Here is a 7,362-nt window from a genome sequence, read left to right on the forward strand (position 1 = left end):
TATGGGATTGTGGATTTAGTTTATTTAGTCTTCTTTTGTCTCTTTACTCTGATTAAAACCTCTTAGTAAAAAAAAAAAAAAAAGTGTTAATTCAACTCGTTTATTCTCAGTGTCTCAGTTCACCGCTCTTTGTTATTCCTCCTTGTTATTTATCCACGTTGGCATTAAACAAAGCGACTCGGGTCTATTTAATCGTTTTTTGTTTTTTTTTACACCACTCCAAATTTTTCGAAGCATGACAATCACTTCATTATTTAGATGCAAAAATTTAAACGCAGCCACCTTCTTTTTTTTATACACATTTTTTTCCCTCATCTCTCTCCATTATAACAAGGCAGTGAATGCATGGCTGGGAACCGACCACCATGAACACTCATAAAACTTAGACGATAAAACGAAACATTTCACACGGAGACGCGACAACAGGAGACTGAACGCTTGAGGACTTAGCTAAAGGGAGGAGAGGTAGGTTGGGGAGTCCGCGCCCCCTTAAGGACTAGTTGCGGGGAGGAGGACGGGCGATAAGGTGAGGGGCAGGCAGGGGAGACATCAATAAACTGCTTGGGACGTGCCGGTGCGGATTAAAGGCAGTTTTGATGATTTATGAAGAGATAGAGTCTATACGTGAAAGTAAAAACAAAAAAAGGGGAAAAAAATGGACGTTATATTATGGAGAGGAAGGGAAAGCGAAGGGTTCAAGAAACTAACCGGCCCTTTAAGAGGTTGATTGAAGGGTACATTAATGGCTTTATAAAGGGAGAAACGGACTCCCCGCGTGGTGAAAGGCAAGCGTGCGTTAGGGTAAATAGGTTAAGGGAGAGGGTGGCGAGGGTGGCTGGGTGGGTGGGGGTGGATGGGATGAATGTCTTATTGGCGGGTCTTTTTGCAGCGGTGGGTGAGGAGTGAACCAACAGGTGTGACGTGACTCAGGTGTGAATGAGGGCGGTCTGGCCTGTGCTCAGTCCTAAAGAGGTGCATTAGTCACTCCGCACGGCTGCTTTATGGCCGGGACTGCTGCGTGACGAGGACACCTGCCCGCTCACTCATCATGACTCCAACAGCACCGTATATTTAGTAACTTCATGTGTTTTACTTTGAATGGCGCGTGTCGAAGATAGGAGAGAGCCCAATTAAGAGTCTTAAAACGTATATACAATTATATGTAAGGGGTTATACTTTGAACAACTCGTGACAAAGGTAGAAAAGAAACTGAGATTAATTCACAAAATCAATTAAGAGTCTTTCAACGTATATTGGGTTACTTAAGGGGTTTAACTTTGAAAATCGCGTGTCGAAAGGTAGAAAAGAAACTGAAATCAATTCGCAAAACCAATTAAGAGTCTAGTAACGTAAATTCAGTTACACGAAACATCTCACTTTGAAAATCGCGTGTCGAAGGGTATAAGAAAACCTCACATCAGCTCACAAAATCAATTAAAAGGCTTACAACGCGCACTCAGTTACAAAACATACTCTACTCTGAAGATCGCGTGTTGAAAGACAGAATAGAAACTCGCATCAGCTCGGAAAATCAATCGAGTCTTAACAGCAACGTTCATTTAATACAAAAGGTCCTTCACTTGAAAACCACGTGTCGAGACTTAGAAAAGAACCTCACGTCAGTTAACAAAATCAGTAATCACTTTTACAGCAACGGACATCTCACGTAGACTTAATAACGTTAGAAATTTCACGTAATGCCTTTAAGAGCAATGCACATAAGCGGTTTCACGTTGCTAATTGGCTCTCGCAAGGTGGGAGGCTATCACACCTGCCCATTCCACCAATCGTGACTCTTAAAGCACCGTATGGTTATTTTTGATAGGCAAGTAATATACAGCATTCACTCTCACTGTGCTTAGCGTTTCCTCTCAGTGTTAGGGCAGATCTGCTTATGGTCTTCCAAGTGTCTGGTTTAATGACTGTCAGCGAGTTGTGGAACTTATCACTGAGGAAATAGAAAGTAGAATGCAGGTAACTACACTTCTAAAGATTTCGTGAGCTATAAAAGGACTTCCACATTATAAGCTTTAAGAATGCGTGCTTAAATAACAAAAGGAAGGAGTTTACATTAGAGATGAATCGTCATGAATTAGGAGAAGCCGTCTCATCAAGCCACTCACTCCACCAGTCATTATTCTTGTAGTGATGTGTAATTAACAGAAGGGAGTGAGTTAACGTTACAATTCAGTTATCGCTAGGTAGAAAAGTCACATCATTATTCTTGTAGCATCGCATGAGGAACACAAGAAAGAATATCAACATTATCAATCAATTATCACCAGGTAGAAGTCACACCTGGTCTCTCAGTCCATTATTATTCTTATAGCATCATACAGGTAACACAAGATAGTCGTTACTAATCAGTTATCGGCAGGTAGGAGTTGCCGTCACACCTGCTCTTTCACTCCATTAAGTATTATTCATGTAGTAACGCATAAAACAAGGAAGTTAACGATACAAATTACAAATCGCCAGGTAAGAGAGACCGCCACCTCTGCTCGCTCACTCAAAAAATTATGATTCTTGTAGTAAAGTATAAGTAACATAAGGGAATTAACGTTGCAAATAAGTTATCGCCACGTTGGACAGGCCGTAACACCTCCTTAATCAAAAAATCAATGTTTTGTACTAGCACGTCTAAAGAGCACAAGAAAGGAGGTTCACGTTGCAAATTGGCTGTCTCGCGGGCGGAGGAGGCGTCATCTGAGCGGCAAATTGATCCGAGCAGCAAGACAAGACATGACTCGAGTCTTCCAACACGCCAGACATGAGCACCGCCGGTTCGCATCACGCCACCAACAACCTTCTTCGTGACTGACGCGTCGTGAACAAATTATCCTAAACGCTCACGGCCAAAGAGGAAAACAAAAATAGAAGATAGTTAAAAATATGCCAGCGTTGTAAAAATTATCCAAAACGTAAAAAAAAATCACACAAAAAAAGGATTAAAAAGAGCGAAAAAGGAGAAAAAAAATACTATCGTTGTGGAATCCAATGCCATCGTCCCATAACTCGATTAACCGAACAATATACAATTACTGTTTATATTCCATTACTTATAATAACGTTAAATTACCCACCATATGAAGTTTAATAATACGATTAACCTAACGTGCATTCGACGTTCGTGACTAAGTCGATCGAAATATTCAGGGAAGCACTCCAAGCCAAATGAAAAGTGGGCGAAAATGGGCGTTGGGCCGAGGGGAAGAAAGGCGGCCCGGTGAGCGAAGCCAGGAGAGACGATCGATATGCAGCGCGTTCAGTGTTTGTCTTTAATTATTTTTACAGCCTTATATGAGTGAGGCGTAAAAAGAACACCGCGCCTCCGTGTGCACAAAGAGAAGAGGCGAGTGGTTTTGTCCCCACCTCGCACGCTTCCTTCATTACAGTGGCACCTAATTGAAATACGCTCTTGTATTTGTCCTCCAGTTTTATTATTGTTATTCTCACGTAATTTTCTGTTATTTAGTGGATGCGAGTGATTTTGTCCTGATTTCGGGCGTATCCTTCATTAGTGTCACTTAATTGATTAGGAAAGTAAAATTTGTTGTATTTACCCTCTATTTTTATCATTATTATTATTATTTTCACGTGTTTTTCTGTTATTCTATTGTGGAGGGGAGTGATTTTGTCCTGACCTCGCGCACTTCCTTCATTACAGTGTCACCTGATTGGTAAGGAAAGTAAACATTGTTGTATTTATGTCTAATTTTATTATAATTATTTTCATGTACCTTTTCTGTCCTCCTCTTGTTATATTTATTGGTTTTCCTGTTATTTTTACATACTTTTACGGTTATTTTTCTGCGTCGCAATATTTATCGTTGTTTATTTCTCTCACTCTTTTATGCCAGGCGCCAGATTATGATCACTCTTTTATCAAAACTATGCACCATATTTTGTTTATTTACTTGTCCCAGGCACTTGGTGTTATTTAGGACAGAGGTGTTCAAACTGCCTGTCTTTTATACTAGGAACCTGGTTAGCTTTTGTTTATGAGGTGAAAAATAGTTCTTTAATACGGCAGCCACTCATACACAGGCACACAAAAATGAGTTATTTTCTAGTTACAAAAGGAAAATTAGACACCCGACGTTTATTTAATTAATCTTACCTCTTCGACTCGTAATGACAATATATTTCATTTCAGCGACGTAAGATAACTTTAATGAGCAGAAATAAAATCTACAGGTGGTAATGGCGCTGAGGTGCTCCATCATTCACTTCCCTGTCTGTTTTGTAACTTTGAGAGGTAAAGACGCGGCCAGGTATCGAATCATCAGTACAGTATTCATTATTATTTTCAAGTCACTTTTCCGTTAATTCTTTAGTTACATTTATGAGTTTTCCTGGCTCATCATGCGCCGGATTACGTATTTTATAAGCCTGAGAGGTAATGAAATGATTCGTTCAGTTTTAATTACTATTATTTTTCATGTAACTTTTGCATTATTCTCTTGTTATATTTACAAGTTTTCTTTATCTAATCATGCGCCGAACTATTTTGTTAAGTTTGAGAGGCAAAGACGCGGTCAGAAATCAAGTCATTTGTCTAGTTTTAAATATTTTTGTTTTCACGTAACTATTCCGTTATTCTCTAGTTACATTTACGAATTTTTCTTATCTAATCATGCGCCGAACTATTCTATCAATCTTGAGAGGCAAAGACGTGGGAAGATTATCAAGTTAACTTCTGCATTCCCTTCCACTGTGCCTTGCGTTTTCCTTCAGACTCAAAGCCTTTGATCCGCTGACAATCTTCTTACAAAATCTGACAGTCTTCTTACAAAATCCGACACTAATTCTTGACTTATCCAAGAACTTGAGAATGAAAGAAACCACACACAAAGGAAGTAATCGCAGAAGGTACCTCAGTTTCTGACCAAAACTGTAACCACGAGAAGCAAAAGTTAAGATCCTCACTGGAAAAATATACTTCCCAAGGGGCAAGCTCGACCCGACACGACCCGACCTCCCGGTGCACTCACACGCACGCACGCAACTATTCCGGACACGCAAGCAAGTAACGGAGACCAAGGAATTATCAGACTTTCAATGGTTCCTGTGTGCTTCCTTATCACCAACTGGGATCTTAAGTATGGACACCCGCATTGATGTGGTTGGCGGCGGCAAACACCCACACAGGTCAACAATTAACAGGACCCTCGGTATGTGAGGTAAACGCACCTGTTAGACTCCACCTGAAGCGACGGATGCGGGAAACACCTGGGTAATTAACCTGTAATGGCTGTAAGATGGGACGATTCAGGGCTGTCCCTCACCTGTCCTCAGTTCAACAGGTGAAGACTTACTACAGGTGAGGGTACGGTGAAGGGAGGGAGGCTTGGATATACGGGTGAGGCAGGTGAGGGTTTAAGTTAATGAGATATCACCGTCACTCTTAACCTTCTACCTGTCGACACTCTAAGGGATGCTAAGTGAGGGGAAGGGAGGGGAGAGGGAACACATGTACCTTTCGTTCTCCTGGTGCGGCACAGAGGGAAGACGGCGGAGGAATGGCTGTCTATCTGTCTATCAGTGAAAAGGAAACGCCAGAACGCTGCTGCCGCTACGGGAAAAAAGAAGTCACAGTTGAGGGAAGCTCCCGGAACGGCATCGCAAACTCCATCACTTTCGGGTGACCTACGCCGCCCCTCCGCAAAGCTTCCTGGACCAAGAGATTGACAGTCTTTTCCCAGCCCACTAGTCACCGCAATGTTGCTTTAACGAATGCACCAGCGGGTTTGTCTTCTGCTCGATTAGCATCTTCGCACCGTTGTAAATAAAATAAATTGACAGTCAGAGTTGAAGGATAATCTAACGTCACCTATCCTGCCGCCCATTATTCCAGATTTCCAGGAAAACTTGAGATATTCAACATTTATCATGGCTCTGCTTCATATAATATTCATTTTATCATGATTCGCAAAGTCTCGCTCAACGTGCGGGGAATTTTAACACGTAGACCATAAATGTGTTTGGCCTCGCATTAAATTTTCAGAGAATCAAATCGCTCGTAGAGAACTTCCACCCAGCAAATATTAGCGCGCGGGGAACAAACTTGGGCAAATTATGGGAACTTCTGCCACATTTCTTTTACATTTTACCGCGTTTTTTGCTGGCGGGAGTTTTTTGCCACAGCGGATTACCCTTGTTAATATTCCGGGTCGACTGGTCACGGCGGCCGAATGCATGGTAATGTTAGCTCGACTACAACACCTGGTGACGGACTGCTAGAAGATGCCCCGCCCCGCCCCACCTGGCCGACGCGGGGACGGGGCTCCTCACTCACCTGCGCTGGCCGTCCAATCAGCTGCCGCCTAGAGGGCCGCCGGGGAAGCCGACATTGTCACCTGTGTGTCTCGTTATAGCGACAAACTTGTGTCAGTCTTTGTGCTCAGAAGTAAACCTGCTTTTCTAGATTGGTTTGCAGGGCCTCACACTATTTTTTTTTCTCGTCGACGTGCAACAAACTTGAGAGCCGATATAATTTATAAATGGCTCATTGATCACTGCAGATCATCTTATTGATACTGACGCGGCTTTACCTCCTGCAGCGTCCAGCCGACCAGCAGGCGTCCAGGCCTAGCCAGAGCACCTCAGCCCGCGAGAGGGAACAACAACACGAGCTTTCCAGGCATGAAAGGTTCGTCTACTTTATTTCCATCGATCTCTTGACTTTTCGCTGCCAAATAAATACTCCAATCTCTACATCACCGCCAAGATGTGCCGACGCGCGATAAAAGAGTGCCAAAGCCTGGCCCTGGCGGCGCGGGGGACAGGTGCAGGAGGCCCGGGGGGACCTACACAACAGAGGGTACGAACGAACGCCTCCACGTGAAGGCTCGACCGCCACAGACACGCGCACGCTCCACACGTCCGACCCGGCCCACTGCTGAGGCCGCACTGAATCTCTGCCTCCACCCCTCCCTCGAGTCCCGCCCGCCCTGGCTCCCTCCCCGCTGCTGGTGCTGCTGCTGTGTGCTGGTTTGTTCTCCTCCCCCTGCTCCTGCTCCTCCTCCTCCTTCTCCTCCGTCGCCACCTCCTTCCCCTCCACCTCCGGCCACCACCCACTGTCACACTCAGTCTCCTGCATCTCTCTCTCTCTCTCTCTCTCTCTCTCTCTCTCTCTCTCTCTCTCTCTCTCTCTCTCTCTCTCTCTCTCTCTGCTCACTCTCTGCTCACTCACAGACACACATGTATCTTCTTTCTCTAATCTTTGATCTTCTGATGTCTCTTCCTCCTAACATCTGTCTGTCTGTCTGTCTCTCTCTCTCTCTCTCTCTCTCTCTCTCTCTCTCTCTCTCTCTCTCTCTCTCTCTCTCTCTCTCTCTCTCTCTCTCTCTCTCCTGTGAA

At 43.9% G+C, this 7,362-nt stretch overlaps 1 protein-coding gene across 2 annotated transcripts in view; it reads right to left on the minus strand.

Annotated features, from left to right (window-relative positions):
* The window catches only part of LOC135115905 (histone acetyltransferase p300-like), an 82,536-nt gene extending 75,445 nt beyond the window's left edge, over positions 1-7,091 (minus strand). Inside the window, exon 1 of one of the 2 annotated variants that reach the window (XM_064033020.1) lies at positions 6,299-7,091. The gene's annotated coding sequence lies outside the window, so the exon portion shown is untranslated. The other variant, XM_064033022.1, reaches the window with a different exon arrangement.
* Between the last annotated feature and the right edge of the window lie 271 nt (positions 7,092-7,362).

The sequence above is a fragment of the Scylla paramamosain genome, chromosome 30 (assembly GCF_035594125.1).
Source record: "Scylla paramamosain isolate STU-SP2022 chromosome 30, ASM3559412v1, whole genome shotgun sequence".
NCBI classification, from domain to species: Eukaryota; Metazoa; Arthropoda; class Malacostraca; order Decapoda; family Portunidae; genus Scylla; species Scylla paramamosain.